The sequence below is a fragment of the Patiria miniata genome, unplaced genomic scaffold, assembly GCF_015706575.1.
Source record: "Patiria miniata isolate m_02_andy unplaced genomic scaffold, ASM1570657v1 HiC_scaffold_1, whole genome shotgun sequence".
NCBI classification, from domain to species: domain Eukaryota; kingdom Metazoa; phylum Echinodermata; class Asteroidea; order Valvatida; family Asterinidae; genus Patiria; species Patiria miniata.
Window position 1 is genome coordinate 28,089,801 of NW_024037047.1, and position 18,551 is coordinate 28,108,351.

The following is an 18,551-nucleotide window of genomic DNA, read 5'->3' on the forward strand; positions in this document are numbered from 1 at the left end:
TTTACATATGCCCTTTCCTATGGGAGCAAAGTCGGGACGCCAGACAAAGTAGGGACTATCTACCACATAGGAAAGTGCACATGTAAACAAAGCGTGACGTCATTAGGTCTCAGGCCTATTACTCTTTCGCTAATAGTTCTTTACATGGGACTGGACATACTTCAAAAAGTTTCTTTCAAGTTTAAGGAATGTGCTTTTATACCTGCCAATCAGAACATATTAATTGACTCTTTCGGGGCCCTTTTTGGTGCATGGGTGCCCTTGGCCATGCCATGCCGCGTTGGATAGTGGCCTGCGAATGACTTTGAATAATTTGGTTTCCAGCCAGACGCCAGAAAGTTCACGCTTTGCAGCGCTAGCGTGCAGTTTCAATCATATTTACAATGAATTAAGAGGCTAGTTGCTAGCAGCAATAGATTGATTGCATTCAGCCGCCATCTTTGAGGGGTGTTTTGTTATGTTAATTCATTAACAATGAATGAGCGAGGGGTCTACCCATACGTAACCCTGTCAAACAAAAAGGCACACGCCTCCAATATGGGCCAAGTTCGGGCAAGGACCATTAGTCGACTAGTGGTTGATTTGTGACGTACTTTACGCCTGCGCACTGGTAGCAACGTGCGAACGTCTCTAGTCAAACGCTGGTCAAAATGTCATCGCAAAACTTCTGGATCCTGGCTCTCTGCTAGCGTTATGAATGCGCGCGGCTATTGGTTACCAGCGAAGCAACCAGCCCCAGTAGGCTGGTTCCAAATAGTCGACTAGCGTAGTCAACCACCGTTGACTAGACAGAGTTCGGGCAAACGTTAGTTAACCATTGGTCAACTATAGTCCTTGCGCGAACTTGGCCATGGCTGCAGTGCACACGATGTACATTTTTTTTTTAGCCTGAATCTATGTAGTAAAATGATCTGATGTCAAACACATGCATTGCTAATGCAAGCAGCATAGGTGTTTGTGATCTGATTGTTTTTTTCAGGAGTGTGTTTGTGTTGTTGTTTTTTAAATGTAATAATTATCTATAAAAAAAGAAACTTGGAATGATTTTGTACGGGGACAATAACACTATATTCTCTTTTTGGTTATTTTTTTTGGTAGTGTGTTTGTACATTTTATAGAATACGAAGAGTGAATGTTCGGTGGTGGTTGTTTTAAAATTTGGCAAAACTTTGTTTCCGTTAGAAATATCATGTATCAATTAAATACTTGGCTTTTTATCCAGAATCAGGGAGCGTTTATCTATTATTTCAGCTGTTTTTCCATTAAACCAATAGACACACATGAAAAAAAAGAGGCTTAATTTCAAGAGATTGAACCGAGGTTTAAAATGCAGTTGCACCAACTAAGAAGAAAAAAAGGAAAAACCACCAAAATGTAAATGTCCATTTAGTGGTTTTTTTAAATACATTGCATCGATATCTTTTTAACTTAAGCTGTTTTGGATGAAGTTTTGGTTTGAACGGATTAACTGCCTTTTTATGCAAAGACAACTAGTGATACTGATATTTTAAACAGCCTTAAATGAAGTAACTGCATAGTTATGTTTAGATAAACTGATTTTCAAGAGTGTAATTGCTAACCCCTGTAGACTGTCTCTTTTTCTGCTGCCTTAAATGTAGTTTAAAACGAGAAGTTAAAAACTGTTTTTTTTTAAGTTGTTTTAAAAATTTTTTATAAAAGTGAATCTGTTTTCTAGTCAACATTGTATTGAGCAAGGAAATTAACTAGAGGGGGATTCGAACCTTGCCCCTTGAGCTAAGACTGATTGGGAAAGCCTTAACAAAGGCCTGGATAGCTCAGCCGCTATTAAAGTGCCAGTGCACCGTTCCAGGGATAAGGTTGGCACATAGTAGAACTTTCCTTGCCTTCCACCACTGTGACCCGGGTTCGAATCCCGCCTCAGCCCACATGCAAGTTTTTAAGAATTTGTTCGAGAAACAGTAATTGAATAAGTTACAGGGATTGGAAAAACAAATGTGACACTACCTCTATGCCTAAACAAAGTTTTGGGAGAAACTGACCAGTCGTAAATTTTGTAAGACTAGTCCCATAAACCCGTATGTTAAAGTTTTAAAGAAAAAAAAAATGTACAACTTCTACATGCTTTCATGGTTTTTCATGAAACTTGGATGCAGTGACCCTTGGGTGGGGAAGACACAATTCTTCATCGGACTACTGAGGTCAAAGGTCATGTAGGAGTCATTAGAGGTCATTCAAATATGCTTCAGATGTTTCTTTGTCTACAGAAATTGATGGATTTTTAATGTAACTTGGCTGGAGTGATCCTTGGGTGGGGGTTCATCACAGGTCTTCCAAAACTGGAGGTCAAAGGTCATCTAGGGGTCATTTCAGGTCATTGTTTAAAAATGCACACAATACGACTTTTTTTAAGAGCACAAAAAAATATTGGATCAAAAAGGTGATACATGCGGTCCGCTGCAGACCACAAAACAGATGTAAAATGTACATATTGAAGCAATCTTAGAATCATGATCCAGACGGAAATATAACTACATAATTTTAAATACTTAACAATATGTAATATTCTGTTGCTAATTCAGAAGTGTACGTACATTTTAAGGTATTTTATATCAATGCATGTACATAGTGCTGTGAAACATTTGTTCTTATTCACCAAAGAAACTGGAGGTGTAATTACTACGTTTTTGCATGAATTGTTAGACATTAAATAGAGTTTTTTTTTGTGGGGCACAAAATCATAGTCTTTAACATTACCTCAAAATATTATCCAAATTTAGAGTCATCGACTGGCCAGTGCATAAGTTTTTGTCCCAATGACCTTTGACATTTGGGTTATTTAAATATTTAATTATGTGTGCATAGCTAGGCCAATCAGACTACACGAGGCTAACAAAATCATCACAACACACAATAACCAATATAGTTTTAGAAGCATAGACCTTATGCATGGTGGCAGTTGCCTCTACTCATCTATTTGCATGAGGACAGGCTACCAGTCCACAAAATGCGCCATGAAAAATAGATCCTGATACTCACAAGATGGAATTTCATAAAATAGAATTTGCTAATTTTGCGATATTCATAAGATGGAATTTGCGATGGAATATTGATTTAGATCCTAAGCATATGCTGTACATTGTTTAACTGCCAAAAAATGATGCTGTATTTAGTAGCATGTACATGTACTCACATTGAAGGTACAATAATCCACTTGTTCTCCATTTTGTAAGTATCTTCAATTTGTTATACATGTTTTTTGCAGCCCACTTTACAGAAATGAAGCTTACAAATTTGGTTGTGTATCACAACTAATGATATCTCGTACGTACGGCAGTAATGGACCGATCCAGTAAGCTCCGCCCAGTGCGCACGTGGGCAAATTAACACGTGCGCCTCTCCAATGCCACGCTGCATTTTCCTTCCGCGCGCATCATACGCGCGCGCGTGAACGCATGTCGGACTTTAGTGCACGCACGTCGGACATAAATCACGGCTGTGATTGGTCAGAACACCATGGGGCGGTGCTTACTGGATCGGTCCATTGTCTTTGTCTTGAAAGAGAACATGCTTGTAGCTTCATTTCTCAATTAAACTGCTGCCTTGAATTTTGCTGTTGTACTTTTGCTTTGCCTTCACAAATCAATGTCAACATTTTCAATTTTCTTACTTGTAGAATTTATTTAAATATTTCTGTATCTGCATTTCAATTTCATTTTCCCAGCTTGTAATATTTCTAGTCCAAGTATACGTGTATTTTAATTGTAGTAAACTTGAATAAGTAAATATGGTAAGAAGTGGAAGCTTGTATTAGTAAATATGAATAAATTTTACAAAACGAATAATACAATTTTGGGAAAACTCATGAAAAGCTTGTTTATTTTATAGTTTCGAAACCTGGGCATCCCTTCCGTTTTTCTGAAGGAAAAAATACAGCAATTAATGGCACTTGTAGCATCTTGGTTCCAAAGATGCAATGATTTTGCTTTTTTGTTCGCTTTGCGCGTCGACCGCTAGCTGGGTGGAGTCGTGGCACCCGTTAGGTGTAGGAGTTGTATTGAGTTTGGTTTGGAAGCACTTTATACGACCGTGCAGGAGCGTATTACGGTCATTTTTATTGGGGGGGGGGGGGGCTGGTACCATCTGCGGCGCTGTTCAAAACCGAAAATTATGCGCACAAAGGGCCAATATATGGTGCTTTCAGAGCGATACATGTGCGAATTTTTTTTCAATTTTGGCCCAAAAAAAGAAATTTCCTGAAAGTTGCTTAAAAGATGCCTTGAGGGCCCTAGTTGATGTTCCTCTTGCATCCAGACGAACTTCTGCCTTCTTTTGAGAAAAGTCAATTTTTGACCGATTTTAACTAAAAATGTAAGGCTAACCCCTTGCATTTTTTTCAATTTTGGCCAAAAAATGAAGTTTTATGAAAGTTGCTAGAAAGATGCCTTGAGGGCCCTAGAACGCATTCCAAATTGATTGCTGGACAGATGTGCTATTAAAGGGGAAATTCTGTCGAAAAATTGAGGTAAATTGCTCAAAATTACCCTTTTTTCCCCAAAAATTGACGATTTTTGACTAAATCTTCAAAATTATGTGTGTTACAGTATTGATTGACGTTACTCTTGCATCCAGATGAATTCTGCCTTGTTTTGAAAAAAGTCAATTTTTGGCCGATTTTGACTAAAAATGTAAGGCTTACCCCTTGCATTTTTTTTCAATTTTGGCCAAGAAATGAAATGTCCTGAAAGTTGCTAGAAAGATGCCTTGAGGGCCCTTGAACGCATTCCAAATCGATTGCTGGACAGATGTGCCATTAAAGGGGAAATTCTGTCGAAGAATTGAGGTAAAATCAATCCAAAAAATTCTCTTTTTCTCCAAAAATTGCCGATTTTTGACCAAATCTTTAAAATTATGTGTTAGAGTATTGATTGATGTTCCTCTTGCATCCAGATGAATATCTGCCTTGTTTTGAGAAAAGTAAGTTTTTGGCCGATTTTGACTAAAAATGTAAGACTAACCCCTTGATTTTTTTCAATTTTGGCCAAAAAATGAAATCTCCTGAAAGTTGCTAGAAAGATGCCTTGAGGGCCCTAGAACACATTCCCAATCGATTGCTGGACAGATGTGCTATTAAAGGGGAAATTCTGTCGAAAAATTGATGCAAAATCGATCAAAAATTACCACTTTTTTCTCCAAAAATTGACGATTTTTGCCCAAATCTTCAAAATTATGCGTGTTAGAGTGTTAATTGATGTTCCTCTTGCATCAAGATGAATTTCTGGCTTGTTTTGAGAAAAGTCAATTTTTGGCCGATTTTGACTACAAATGTAAGGCTAACCCCTTGCATTTTTTTTCAATTTTGGCCAAAAAATGAAATGTCCTGAAAGTTGCTAGAAAGATGTCTTAAGGGCCCTTAAACGCATTCCCAATCGATTGCCGGACAGATGTGCCATTAAAGGGGAAATTCTGTCGAAAAATTGAGGTAAAATCGATCAAAAATTACCTTTTTTTCTTCAAAAATTGACATTTTTTGCCCAAATCTTCCAAATTATGCGTGTTAGAGTGTTGACTGATGTTCCTTTTGCATCCAGATGAATTTCTGCCTTGTTTTGAGAAAAGTCAATTTTTGGCCGATTTTGACTAAAAATGTAAGGCTAAGGCCAAAAAAAAAAAGTCTCCGGTTTCTGGTATGGAGCTTGCCCAAAAAGTGGTGCGGCGACGCGGCTTTTTTTTTTTTTTACCTGGTTTTTTTTGCTTGAAATGTCGGCTGATGACTGCAAATGGTGCCCGACTTAACTTAGTACAAATATATGGGAGTCCAGAGAGGCCACATAAAGCCTACTCTCGACCATAACCCAATCTAAAAAAACGTTAAAATTGTGCTGCAGCAGGATTCCAGTCAAACCAGTGAGTTTGGCGGTTTTGAGACATCATCTTACATTGGCTATGGCGACGCGCGCGCATACCAGAAACCGGAGACTTTTTTTTTTGGCCTAATGTACTATGTATAACGTAGCGGCGCAATTTCATGGTCGTAGAACACTGCTGGCTGGAACACATTTTTGCCTGGGAGTATTATTATTATTGCTGAACATTTATTTCAACGTTATATGTCACTAGAAATATTAAATCGTTATGTTAACGTTTAAGCATACAACATATAATACGAAGTAATTTTACACAACACCGTTATTAACATAATGAAAATATATACATAATCCACATAACAACACGGGGTGCTGAAGCATATTCCAGCACCCCAATCCAAAAAGTTGGGGGTGCTGCAGCGCCCACAGGACAGCACCCCCCCCCCCCGTCATTTTTTGTGAGCTGTACATGTATGTATTAATGTCATACTGCAATTGACGGATTTCGAAATAACGACCCTGTGTAAGAGGAAAGGTGAATTCAAAGGGGATTTTTTTTTTCAACTTTTGATATGTTGCCGTGAAGTCGATGTTTTGTTCAACACGTGTTTGAAATTTGGATTTGACAGTAACAAAAAAATGTAATTTTTACATAGTCTCCTGTAGTGCCGTCGGATGCGTTTATACACAGTAACACAAATGGCGCTGGTCAAAAAACTGCGCAGCAAAGAAATAGCGTCTTGCGCCGTGGCACACGCGAACGGTGTGTTTTTCCCCATATTGAGATGCGAACACAATTCCTTTTCTCCTCTAAACTTGCTGACGTACGTCAATCCCTTTGTACAATGTTCAAGACTGTGACATCTGAGCACGCAACGTCTGTATGATATCAGTCCGCTGGAGTGACGGTCTAGCGAGGACATCGAGCAAGTCACCGACCGTCACGTTGCCGTCCATCATCACCCACTCCCGGAGCAGGCACTCGGTCGGGTTGGCCACCCGCTCGCTGTCCAACGCTGCCACGGTCTCCACGTCTTTGCCCAATTCACCTGTCCGAAAAAAAAGTTTCTGAAATTAATTTCGAAAATTAATTGCAACATGGCTCGGCAGAGGGTGATGGGTGTGTGACATCCCCATTTTGTCGGCCAAATCGTAATTAATTATTGTCGACTTAATAGTCGGTGAGCAGCGCAAACGTCAGAAAGTGTTGAGGCCCGTACATCTTGACAACACCCTTTGGTATCAGATGATGATGCCCCCTCCCCGCCCCTTCCAGTTTTCTTATGACACCATTTTAGGATCCAAAATTGCATACGAATCATTGTGAGGTGTCCTGTATGAAGCGATCTAACAGGGATCAGTAACGTTGACCGAACTTGGCTGAACGTAGAGGCGCCATTTTGATGTGCCAAAAAGTGACTCAAGGCAGCTTCACAGCTTTGTGCACGGCATTTGACGCATGTGCTTAATTATTGTCAATCTCAGTGGTTCTAACCTGCCAACGTTCTCCAGTTCCTGCTTCCGAGTGAGCTGTTGAGAAGTGCGCAGACTCGGTGGAAGATGTCAGGTGGTAACTTAGTGATGGGAGTGTCCAATGCATAAGCCACACGCTGGGGAGGATGGCTGTAGCTCCGTAATAACTGGAAGAGAAGTGCAAGACAACTGACTTGTACTGGATTATTTACAAACTACCATATCCAATGATTTGGCAGAAGAACAGATAAAGGTATCAAAAGTAAGATGGGGAAATTAGGGAGGGCTTCGAGGAAGCAAATCTAGCCACAACAAGACAAAATTGGAGCAGACCAACTGAGACCTGGACCAATTTGGCCTGGAGCCTGAGAACTCGGACCCGGGTTAACTTGGACCCTTGAACTGAGGCTTCAGAAGAATTTGGACCTAGATCGTACCTTTATTCGTTTAAAATACACTGGTCTGGTTTGGTTTGCTTTTGGTGAGTCGTTGAGGGTCATATCAAAATGTCCCATCTATCAAAAGTTTGGAATTCACGGGCGCATGGAATTACAACAAAATACTCAGTGGGAGTGTCCAACTGATGGAAATCAATAACCTGATTTCAGAATGTAGTGAACAACTGATAAAAACTGTTAACAAAATTACCAGGGGTTGGCTTGAACATCCAGACACCGGCAGCTCGTATCTCCTCTGACCACAGAGCATCACGACAGGTGAGGTTGTTGGGAAGGGTTGGTCATGTCCGGCCATTTTCAGGACGTGAATTGCCTGGTCCTCCTTGGGAGCTCCTTCAGCGATCTCTTCCCCATCCATCTTTGACGAGGAAGGTGCAAGTGGCGGGTCACAAAAGGGGCAGCTGGGGCCGAAGGTGAATCGGAGGTGCGGGTAATCCCTCGCTGTTATGCTCCTCACAACTTCCAGCAAGCGACGGAGAAGCTTAGTGTATGGCTCGAACGCAAGGACGGTGACCGACAGAAGCATCTGCTGGGAGGACCGCCTCTCCAGCTGCAACTTGAAGATGAAACTGGTTCCTTCATGGAAACGACACCGGTCCGCGAAGATCAACGGCCGGGAGTTGTTGGCATTCAGCTCGTAAGAACAGCAAGCGTGGTTCAGGCAGCGGGCTAGTAGACGGTAGTAGACGGTACTGGGATCGAAGAAGCCAAAGTCGAAGTAGAAGACCTCCTCGCCGCTCATCGGTTCCCAGAACTTCACCGAGTCACCCTGATAAGGAGGTAGCATCGCAGGTACAAGGAAGGTCTTCTCAGGGCAGTTTGGGTTGACACTAGGCACGACCAGGCACATGAGATCGTAGGCCTGGAGAAGATGGGTTACAAGAGGAACAAGATGGGGCATGTCGCAATAGATGTGCAGCAGTAGACCCTCGGCGATGATCCCAGTTTGCTCGTAGTTCATCCACTCCACGGCGAAGCGGTGGGATCGATTGCACGCGCGAGGGATCATTGCACCAACTTCTTCATGACGTCGACTAGAAACTGGGGGTCCAGCACAACATGTTGTCTCAGCACCTCGTCGTCATCTTTGTATATGACCTCTCCTGCCTCGCCGAAGAATTTCAGCATGTTCTTTACGTCGTTTATGTCCGTCAAGCAGCAGGTCCGTGTGGCCAGGGTTTGCACCTGTGTAAGTGTCATGACATATTCGGCACGGTCTTCTTCGGCCAGCTTCCGCCGGTTCTGGATCTCGCGGTAGAAGTGAAGGTACTTGATGGGATACTTCTCACAGGCGTACTTGGCGCTCTCAACCCGTCTGAATATCTCTGCTCGCAGCTGCCGGAAATCGCGATCGAGCGGCTCCGAATTCTCCACCAGGAAGAGCGGACGGTCGGTGAGCGGATTAACGACGAGTCGGTGGCAGAAAGAAGGTGTAATCCGACGATGGAGCTCATCGGTGAAAGGCATGCTGCTTGTCTCAGTGACACTTTCCTTGTGGGTGCCCACAATCATGATGACGGCGTCTGGATGACGTGCATGCGCACAGACGGAATGCAACCAGAACAGAAGCTTCTGCAGTTGGCCATCCTCGTCGTTGACAGCGGCCTGTAAGCTGAAGACGATCACATACAGAGCCCGGTCTGGCATAAATACGTGGTGGGCACAGTGGTAGAGAGAGTCCCCAGCGAAGTCCCACAGACTCAGCTTGGTCTCCAAGAGTGGCTGGCCCTGGACTTTCGCCTTCATCTGGTTCCGGATGAGCTTGATCGGGAAGACTGACTTCGCGCGCCATATCCTGTAAGCGGTGTGGAGATCGAACAGCGGATGTGCGGTGATGGATAGAATGAAAAACCCAATAGACAGCAATGAGGTGTTTGGCACCCTCAGCGACCAGCCGCACACGTACGCAAGGTACAAACCAAAGAGAACCCCCAGGATCTTTTTGGTGGCATAACTAACGTTCAGACCGTACTTCAGAACCGCTCTCCTACCCACGATTGATCCCCACGCCCCTCCGATTGTCATGAAACACGCATTGAGACAGATGAACAAATAAGGTGCGTAGCGACATTCGCTCTTCAAATAAGCAGCAATCAACAGTGACATTAGAGACCATGCTACAGCCGTTCTCTTTTTGTGCCAACGATCATCAGCCGTACAGAACCTGTAGCAGGCGAAACCTATGAAGCCTCCCACCCCGGATAGCACGCACACCACCAGGATCTTCCAGGAGGCTTCTAGACTTTGTGAAACAGTGCCCAGTGTGAAGTTTGTTTCAGATGGGTGGGCACAGGCAGAGAAGGCCACGGCAAGTCCCGTTCGAAACCCAAGACCTTGAGATATACCGACGAGAACTGTGGCTATCGAAACCAGGGCGATGTTGAAGGCGAAATCCATGGGTTCTCTGTGAGGAGTCTGGGAATCGTCTTTACAAGCCAGTGCTTCGAGGGGCTGATCAATCCGGATCAAGGCTTCGAAGAGGACCCAGAAGAAAGTTAGCGCGGTCGCGAAGCGATAGCTGTTGTTGTAGTCTAATAGCGTAGCCATTGCGACAATGGTGCACCACACGAACACGAAGTAACCGTACTGAAACATCCCGAGAATGTAGACAACTGCAACAACGAAGAAAAGTTGCATAAACTTGAAGATTTTGTTCAGGTCACTGCTGGTTCCGTGATTGACGGCCGAGGCTGCGTTCGGGGCCACTGATGATTTGGCGGGGTTGCTGTTCACGTTTTTCATCTTGGTTCTGTCCGAGGACGCCTCGCCGAAGATGGCCACCGCGGATGCGCATTCCCGGATGTCGTCTGCCTTGGCCGCGTCCGATTCGTTCCACTTCTTATCCACGTTGGTCACGTGACACATGCGCGTCTCAATCCCCTCGGTCGGCTGTTCCCGGATGTCGAACTCTCTCCCCAGGAGCCGGTTCAGAAGACTGGTTTTACCGGCGCGAGGCTCGCCAAGGATCAGGACCCGGGCTCGATTGGTCGGTAGCTCACCGTCGGTCTGGGCTGCCAAGTACGCCTCTCTCAGTGACAGGTCATTCACCAGCACACTGAGGTTAAGACTCCTGCTGCCGAAATCCGAAAGCCCCGACAAGATCTTTTCAATGCTGAATCCGAAAGTTCTTTTCCCGGGATTCATTTTGTTGTTGTCCTGTGCGTGCATGGTTGAAAGTAAAAACAAACAAGGGTAGTCGTTATAATGGCGATCAGGGTTCAGAAATTTTGAAAGAGTGTCATGTGTTAACTACGAATTAAAGCCTACTCTATACTGTTGGCTACATTGTCGAAGATCCCGGGGGGATGGGGGCTATATCCCCCACTTTTGGGCGGGGGTGGGGGGGGGGGGGGGTTGTGTGGGTGGTGTGGACAATATTATACCCCAGAATTTCCAACACCCTTTATTAAATAGCGCCCTTAATCTGCGAATAGTTCTAACCGCCCCCAACCCCCGCTTTTCAAATATTTTTTCAGGGTCACTTTTTGGGGGCTTTTACTACCAAAAAATTGTGATCATCCCCCCCCCCCCACTTTGTGACACAAATATCCGCCCCTGGTTGGCTACACTCTTTCTTGAAGTTGCCTTTACATTTTACTTTAAATGTTTTTGCTGACAAAAAAAATGATCAAGGCAAAAACAGCGTGGAGATCGTGGAACATTCGATAACCCAGGCGTTGGAGGCATGCAAACTCCATTATCGTGCCTCACAATCAGTCCTGGTTTGAAAAAAAAATGACCTTCTTTAAAGAATCATTACATAAATGCAATTCAGGAGATATTAAAGCGAAACTCGAACAACACCATCCATCTAATCATGTGAGCATTCGTCTACCACAGTTCCTCTATCGCGTCCTTTAAAACAAAGTAATAAGAATTGTAATAAAAGACTACATTAGATACCCGGTTTAGAGTGAATCTACTTTCGGTTTTGAGAAGAGTGGTTCAAATTTTTCTTTCAATAAAAGTTGCGACGGGTAATGTTTCTCTCTTTCCTCCATGAAAAAAAATATTTAAAACAAAATATTAAACAGTCGATAATTGGCAAACAAGTGAATCTGTATCCTTCTGTATCTTTTAAGGTTACATAATCGGTTCTGCTTTATCATTCTTTGTTGTGTTTCAAGTCAGATTGTTTAATTTCTTCTGAATCGCATCACTGTGTTTCGTTTTAATTAGCCAGTGAAGTAGGATCAGCAACTTGTGTATGACTAGCTGTCACCGTCATCACCTACTTATTCACCATCACCACATTAATCATGCACAGGGGGCAGATAGCGTCAATGATGTCAAGTTATTCCATTGAAGAACGCCATCATGACTGTGTCACATGATGTCGAGCACCCCCCCCCCCCCCGCCCCCACTCGCTTCTGAATATTCAACGAACAGTCGGCTGCCCGCCGGCTCGTAGGTCCCTCACCAATCAGGATCATTACTAGCTGTGGCAGATCTAGGGATGAGGTTGGAACCCCCATATCCACTCCCCCCCCCCCCTTCAGCCAGCCGCTGACTAATGTTATAATGCTGGGTGCCAAAGCTAATAAATATATAATGCTAATTTTCCTAAATTTAACCTCAAATTGCCTTAGAATGCGGGAGAAAACATAGTAAATTCCAACATATTCTGGGGGATGCCCCGGGACCCCCTAGCATGCAGGGCGTGCCTTCGGCCCGGTCACTACCCCCCCCCCTTCGGATCAACCCCCTGAACATACTCCGAGTTTTAAGACAATCAGTCTATCAAGTTTCTGCTACATGGTCCGTGCAAGTAACATAAAAAGTGCTGTTCCACAATGCCATTACCACTATCAAAAATATTACCTCCGCCAAGGAAGTTATGTTTTCGTCGGATTTTGTTGGTTGGTCGGTTGGTTTGTCTGTTAACAAGATAACTCAAAAAGTTATGGACATATTTGCATTAAAAACGTTTTAGGGGTGGTCCTTGGTACAAGTACAAATCGATTAGATTTTGGAAGTGATCCGGATCTGGGTCTGGATCCAGGATTTTGTTTAAGGATTCTTCACCGTATGATGCAAGTATTTCTTTTGTGTGTATACTGACAATATGGCGGGAAATTAGCCTTGGCTGAGGTATTTGCGCTCTCTGAGTACTTTCTAGTTTGATCTTTTATAAGGTAAACTCTACCAATTATCTTACCTGGAAATAGCAATGACAAGTTTCGAGGCGCTCTTCTCGTAATCTCAATAACCACTACTAGTACTAGCTAGCCACAACACGAACCTGGTTTCCTAGTACAAGCTGTATACTGCTTCGGTTGGTCTAGAAACTCCAGATATATAAACAGTCTTCACACGATCACATGTCATCAGCAACAAAAAAAATGCAGAAACAACAGTCGTGCGAATCTATTCAAAGTAGCGGTGTTTTCCATCAGCTTTCACCTCAAGTAGAAGGGAGTTGCGCAAAGAGGAAGCAAAAGTACCATTTCCTTTAAGCCGCTCGTATAATCATGGAGCTATAGCTCCATGGTATAATAAGCTACTGCAAGTTCGTGTTTTATTCGGGACAGTCCTACTTGTTTTTATGAGCTGTGTGTATTAAGGTCACGCTTGACGGTTTTCGAAATAATGACCAAGAGGGGAAGTGTGAATTCAAAGAGAATGTTTTCAAAAATTATGATGCCGAAAAACTTTGTTTTGTTCAACAGGTTCTCGACATATCCGTGCAGATCCGAACAATACCAAGGAAGTGTGATTTGAACAACCTGGTTAAAGGTAGGCCTAATGAATTTTTTGAAGATTTTAGGTTTATAGCTTTACAAAAACAGAGTCTTTTTGCCGATTCAAGGAAAAACAATACAATACATCTAGGGCGGGTTACCATATCAAAAATTTCAGCTCACTTTTTTGGACTTTTTGAGAAAACTGTGTATTGATCACTTGTCATGGGCCGATTTTTACGTGCAATGTCTCATTGGAAAGCTCATAATGCTAGAAAATTATCAATTCAATTTGAAAATCTATTTTTAGAAGGTGCCACACCTAAAAAGCACGTATAGCCTACACCAACTTTAAAGCATAGTAGTATACCTAGTAATAACAGGAAGAGTCCTTGTTTTTTTTGGTTTTTTTTTTCAAGCGTAACGTTGCAGCGCGGCTGTACGCATGGGTAGCGAATGACGTAACTTTAATTTTATAACTTTTATTTTAACTCTTTCATTTTCCGTAAGTGGAGCCATGGTAACCTAAAATAAAACGACTCATTTAATTATATGCGCCAAATGCTCAAAAGAGGGCGCTGTGCAAACATCTTCACTTTCGATTTTCAAACTGCCCTTTTTATCTTTAAATCGCATTCGCCCAAAAAAGCGCGGTAACTGGAAATCAAAATTGCGTGTGCTTACAACCGCCCCCTCACCCCCCCCCCCCAAAAAAAATACTTGGTAACTTTTCGACTGTCGCCACACCGTAGACAATTCAAAAAGCCGTAGTTTAACTGATTCAATTAAATGGTATTAAGTGGCAATGCAACCCCCCCCCCTCAAAAACAAACAAACAAACAAACAAACACCCCAACAAACACCCAACCCACCAGGCCCCGGCTTCCCCCACGGGTGAAAAAACATTGAAAAAGGGGGGGGGGGGGAATCGGGAGAAGTGCCCACAATTTGGGGGGGGGGGGGGCGGCAAAAGGAAGTCAGTTGCTTGCCCTACTATTTTCATCCGAGTATTTCTATACTCGTCTGGTGTCTGTACAATTCCTAATAACGATAATCCAATGAGTGTGTTAGTAAGAATGCCTTGAAATTCCTAATCTTATTCTATTCAAGCGACTTCAACAAAAATCACCTTAAACTATTTAATGTAAAAGCTCACATCCCGTATGTTTAAAATTGGTGTAGGGTGTTGATGATCCTCAGATGATTTCAACTTAGCTTGATTTCAACTTAGATTTCCAACTTTCGGCTCGATCTACAGAATGTTTATAGAATATTTCCGGGGAGGGACGAATATCAGGAAATAATCGCACTTTCATTCATAATGTAGCTTTCCCCCTTTTTTACATTAATCACTATAATACATGTAATGTATCCGAGGATTATAAACAATTCACACGTTTTGACCGGCGCATTACAGGGTTAGAAATCAAACACCTCTTTACACACGAAAGAAACGTAGGGTAAATCATCAATCATTGGATATCCAACACTCAGCTTCCACATAATAAAATTAGGTAATTAATGACATAAATCATTTCTCTGAATGTAGCCTACATAGATGCTTGCCTCGTGAAAAAAACTACATTCTAGCCCCAGTTCCACTCGGACAACCTGATGGGTGTGTGTAGACTGACACTTTTGTACAAGTCCATTCACCACCAAGTAGCTGCAGTTGACACGGACCATTACCGGGCTAAATCAGAGAAGGGAGGAATAGCAATGCGAAAATCTTCCACAATCTCCTTTACCCATCCATCAGCACAGAAAGGTTGCTTCAAGTTCTCCTTCATACCAAGGTCCCTTGTGGAGTGGAATCACCTACCTGCTAACATAAGGGAAGCTGCAACTGTTCAAACCTTCAAGACAATCTTGGCGACATCCAGATATCATCTTTAATAAGGAGGGGGCCATCATTAGCGTCCGCTAGCCACCAACGCACCTGCAACTTTCATATCCTGTAGCGGAGATTGTTGCAGTATCAAGCAGATGCAAATTGCAGTAAGAAGTCTGACTGGTGAAGTAACGTTGGAACGGCGACTCCGTAAACATCAGTTTTTGGTTCTCTCCTCAATGATAAATTAAAGCGGACCATCGCATCAACATATGAAAACCAGTTGAACGTGGTGGTGGCGCTGTCGGCTCAAGCCTGGGCCATGATCCGATAACAAAAAAAGCTCAAGCCACGCTCACCGATTCCAGTGAAGATTTCTGAGGAACAGCTTTTTAAAGGAATCTCCTTTTCACAGAAATCTCTACACCCCAACTCACTTCCAGGTTAAACCTTGAGATAAATTTGGCGGGGTATAAATTTGGCGCAGTGTAAAATGTGTTGAACTGTACTAGTTGGACACAAGATGGAATCCAACCGATTGTCACCAGAGGAAAACTGCACTTACATAGATGAGGAGTGGGCGACCGACTTGATGTACACTACCACAGACACTGTGGTGATCACCGTCATTTTCCCGATCATTTTGTGCCTCGGTGTCATCACCAACTCAAGCTTTCTGTTCGTTGTGATTCGTGTTTCAAAAAGGAAATCTCACACTACACTGTACTTGGCGCTTATGTTTATTTGTGTTCAATGTAATGGACCGATCAAGTAAGCACCGCCCCATGGTGTTCTGACCAATCACAGCCGTGATTTATGTCCGACGTGCGTGCACAGAAGTCCGACATGCGTGCACGCGCGTATGATGCGCGCGGCAGGAAAATGCAGTGTGGCATTGGAGAGGAGCACGTGGTAATTTTCCAACGTGCGCAGTGGGCGGGGCTTACTGGATTGGTCCATTAAACGTCGTTGAAGGGCAAAACCTAATATTGATTTACATCACCCCGACGCAAATTCCATCTTATGAATAGTTTCATTGCGGTACCCGCTGCTACATCCGATTCGAACCAGCCAACCGATCCCGCAAGCTCGGTGGTTGAGTGGCAAGACGTCTGCACTAGAAAGCAGGAGGTCGTGGGTTCGAGTCCCACCCGAGTGATTTTCCCCCCAACTTTCACTCGGGAGGTAACATACTGAGTATACAGTGTACCTAATATTGATTTACATCACCCCATTTTTATATCTACAGGGTGAGTTAAAAAGAAAGAAAGAGACCTGGATTAATGATTTTTCTTTTCTTAAAAAGCAATAAAATTTGATACACCACTGAAATATGTCTTAAAAACAGCATGTTCTTCCACTCATCTGAAAAAGAAAAGAATTACTGAAATTGATCCATGCTTGTTTACAAAAAGTACCTATTTTTATAGCTGGCCATGAAATGCCATTGGGAACTATTGAGCCGAGTGAGAATTACAGCTTACACACAAGCATTCAATAAACAAATTTAAGATTTTAATCATTTCAGCTGAGACTGAAACGTTGTTTTTACCGTCAGATTTTGTGTTTTGAATATTTTGAAAATGTGTCCGTTCTGTTATTCCCTGAAATATTGATTGCGATTTTTTGTCTGTTGTCCTTTGCCAGTTTTCGTTCAGTCATGGAGGAAAACGTCCATGTTTCATTGTATTTAATGGGTGTTTATCAGTTCGTAGAGCGGAGAATGATCAGTGGTGGACAGCTGATTTTTGTGATCTCTTTGATTAAAATAGACATAACTTGGGAATAGAGTATGCAAATTACGTGAAATTTCAGTATCAGTCCAAAAACAAGTACTTTATCCATATGTCATTTTTCTGAATTGGAGCGAGCTACATGTTTTTTTTTTTTTAACTTTGTGGTCTTACATAATAATAATAAAAAAACACATATGAACTACAGAACTACTGAATATCGTAAAAGTCCTTGTTTTATTCCTTCAGATTATAACATAAGAGGCTCATACACATAACACGGAAGGATGACATCTCTGTCTGTTAAGGGCAAAAAGTGTTGTGTGAAAAAAAAACCTGCAGAAATGTAAAAAATTTAAAAAAAAAAATGTAATTTTAAAATGAAATACCAATTCTTGCTGACAATTGCTGATTTGAACACCTATGTGTACTTTCCTCGCCTTCCACCGCTGTGACCCGGGTTCAATTCCCGCCTGGGCCAACATGTGGATTGGGTTTTCAGTCCCTGCCTGATTCCATGGGTTTTCCCCAGAATATTCTTCTGGGATTTTCCTCCCGCCTCCAAAAACTGTAATTTCTTCTCATTGTCTTCTCTCTACAGGTTTCTTGAGGCTTGCGAGCTACAGTGCCTAGGGCGCTTTTGAGGAATCCTTGGTGTCATTACCAGAAAGAAATAGAAATAATTAAAATTCATCAATTTGGAAATATGTGACCTGAATGTTTCTAAAGATCATTCACGATACATCCATCAGCTGCAGAAAAAACCCCCAATATCACTGCCTTTCTTCGTGAAATGTTGTAAAAACAATTCTTAAGGGAAGTTCAGTAAGAAAAAAATAATAACTTTCACATTCTTAAGGTCTATAATTGCATCATCATAAATGGAACATTTTTAAAGGAAGAGTAGATCATTTGCAGCTGTCCAAAAAGTAGCTGACCATACTATTGTTGAAAAGCTTACTTGGTTTAAAGACAGTAATGGCACTAAACTCCCTGCGAAATAATTCCTTCTGGCAAGCTGTCATTTTAAAGAAAACAATAAAAAAGGCCATTTCCAAATATGCGTCAAGTGATGAAAGTTTGGAGATTTCCTTTAGTAGTTGGTTTGTAATTCAGCAAATACGTGAATGGGTGCGCGCAAGCGTTGATACGATGCACACGCGCGTGCGGTTACTGTGTTTTGTCCGTTCAGTACGTGACATCGCTTAGCTGCAATCGACTGAGTGATTTCTAGCACAATTCAAAACATGACTCGGCAAGTTTTCAATTGAAATCGAGTCCTAGAATAATATCGTTCAGCATTTACTGAGCTAAAAGTTCATCAGGTTAGTTGTTAAGCACCCTTCTTTAGATTTTGAGCACTTTTGTTGCTTCAAATGACGAAAACAAATGCACAAATGACGAATGATCTACCCTACCTTGAAAGACAAAACAATATAACAAAAAACTTGGAACATTCCAAGGAATTCCAAAATAAAAATTAGAATTGTCAAATATCCTATAACAAAATCACTCAAAGTTGGCACAC

General features: G+C 42.3%; 1 pseudogene; it reads right to left on the reverse strand.

Moving 5' to 3' along the window:
- Nucleotides 1–6,303: 6,303 nt before the first annotated feature.
- Nucleotides 6,304–10,989, reverse strand: LOC119727585 (annotated as a pseudogene).
- Between the last annotated feature and the right edge of the window lie 7,562 nt (nucleotides 10,990–18,551).